The sequence below is a fragment of the Pinus tabuliformis genome, chromosome 7, assembly GCF_031772625.1.
Source record: "Pinus tabuliformis cultivar Carrire ecotype Pingquan chromosome 7, CPIR1, whole genome shotgun sequence".
Lineage (NCBI taxonomy): Eukaryota > Viridiplantae > Streptophyta > Pinopsida > Pinales > Pinaceae > Pinus > Pinus tabuliformis.
In genome coordinates this window covers 1352846328-1352848900 of record NC_142293.1, presented here as the reverse complement: position 1 = coordinate 1352848900, position 2573 = coordinate 1352846328, and positions in this window count along the sequence as shown.

Sequence of the window (2573 nt, the reverse complement as noted above, 5' to 3'; positions counted from 1 at the left end):
TTTTGCGGATTTATATTGCATAACCTTTACGAATTCCGTTTGAGATAAGCATCCCAACAAAGTATTGACTGCTTTAGCATTTGTTTCATATTTCTTCTTTTCGGCCGCATCTGTAGGAGTAGCTGAAGGAAAAGTGTAGCCTGTATCTATGATATCCCAAACTTCTGTACCGAGAGATTGAAGCTAGGCAGTAACTCTTACCTTCCAATAATTGAATTTTTTCCCATCAAAAATTGGTGGCCTGATTGATGCTTCCCTCTCGTAGTTGCTCATGATGAATGATCTTCCTTCAAGCGATCAAGCTTCTCCGAAGGACCTGCTCTGATACCAATTGTTGGAAATAATACTGAGAGGGGGGGTGAATCAGTATTATCAAGTTCTTTTAACAAATCTTCCTTATTTATATTTTGAATTATTTTTGCATATCAGTACCATAAAATAATGAGCATGAACAAGAAAGATAGATAGTCACACCAAAGAACACCGGATATAAGGTGGAAACCCAATGTGGGTGAAAACCACCTGCTGCAATATGTCTCTATCTTCTTTCAAATTAGAAACTCTTTTTGCAATGATTTTGTACTGGTGCAGTCCTTTACCAGTACACAGGCTGCAACCTGCAGAGAGCTACAACTCTCTCTTGTTTTCCAGTCTCTCCTGGAAGGGAGCTACAACCCCCTACTTCTCTTCTTACAAGGATCACTTTTCATAATTTTCAAACTGGATCCATAAACATCAAATGATCATCAAGTACATGTAAATTACACAGTCAACTACAGTAACGAGATCAACAGTAAGAGAACTAAACCCAGAACACCTTATCAACAGAAAAATTCAGTCAACAGAAGATCTTAAGACAGATACGCAGTTTTTCTTTCTCTGGCCAGCGTCGCTACGCACTTCACCTTCTGCTTCCCTGTGTATACCCGCAGAGAGTCTTCTGCTGCACCGCGTACCCACGCACTGCTTATTCAATCGCGCTGCGTACTGTTACTGCAGGTACGCACCCAGAGACACTATCGCACCACGTACTGCTACTGAAACCACGCACTCATAGATACTATCGCGCCGCGTACTTTTACTGTGCGTACGCACCTGAGCCTCTGTCGCGCTGCGTACCCACACAGTTCTCCTTCTTCTGATCTGCGTACCCACGCAGTTCCCCTTCTTCTTCTCTGCATACATACGTGGATCTCCTGTTTCTGCTCTGCGTACCCACGCAGATCTCCTGTTTCTGCTCTGCGTACTTCTGATTAGGGCCGAATTGGCAGTTCACCAGTGTGCTACAGTTAGTCGGATGCCCAGATCTGATCATGCGCTCGAGAAATCACCTTTCACATATTCGCTTTTAACTTCACTTTCATATAGATCAAGCTTTTAAAACAATAACCCAATATTTCAGATCTTAAGATATTCAATTTGCAAAAGATTCCTAGCCAAGTGATCTCCTTTGCTTTATATAGCCAAGCTCCTCCTAAAATGATGGATCAATACCATAGATAACCAATACCAAGGGCCCAAAAACATGGGGCTCAATAATAATAATAATATAAAACAATACCACGGGCCAAAACCATAGAATCAAGAGCGGTGGGCTAAATACCACGGGCTAAACATAGGAAACCCCACGTGAACGCGCTTCTCTACCTTGAAGTAAGTGAAACTGGGGGTACGCACCTTCTGAACGGGTGACCTGCATGTCTGGCCGTGGTCCCTTCACAGTGTGCCTGCCTGTACGCATCTTCTGAGCTGTTCTCCTGCGTACTTCTTAAATTTTCAACATTTTGAGAGCCTGATCAGAGCATTTCCACTTGGGGGTGTTGCCATCAAGTACAAAATCTGTAACATAGAGCCATACCAGAATCATAATGCCAACACAATATTGTCCAAGCCTTCTTCAAGATAGTCTTAGTACAAGCTTGGCTGACCAAAATCCTATACAATGAGTTATGAGGGACTATTTATAGCAAAGGGCAGGGTGAACCTTGACATTCCCCTTTGTGATAGTTCACCTACCCTCATGACACTTCACCTACTCTATGACTATTACATCCAATTTTTAACACTTCACTTACACTTGACATGACTCAACATTAGAATGCACATGTACTCATGTGAGACAACATGGCTTGAGCAAGCCTTGAGAGACATCACTAACACTCGGTCCACTGTGGTGAGTCCAACTCTTTGACATGATTTTGATGGTGAATCTGGTGAGCTGATGCCAAGCCTGGTCATCCATGATGGTGTGCATGCACCTCATGGTGACTTCTTGCTGAAGAGAACTATTGCCTCCATAGCAACCAGTGAATTGGTTCGGTCCCTTCATCCAACTCGTCTGCTAACCTGCGCATGATCTTCTTAGGTACGTTGAACCAACAACACACTAATGCATAGTGTGCGTGCTGATATTCAAGTGTATGTTGGTGCTCATGCGTATCAACTTTCCGAAGTGCATGTTCAGCCCCAGTTGGACTTTGTTCTTGTCTTCGCCCTATTGAGTGTGTTGAATGGGTTTGATTGCATGCGTACGCTCAACGCCATGCATGTTGTTGGATCCTTTGCATGCGATA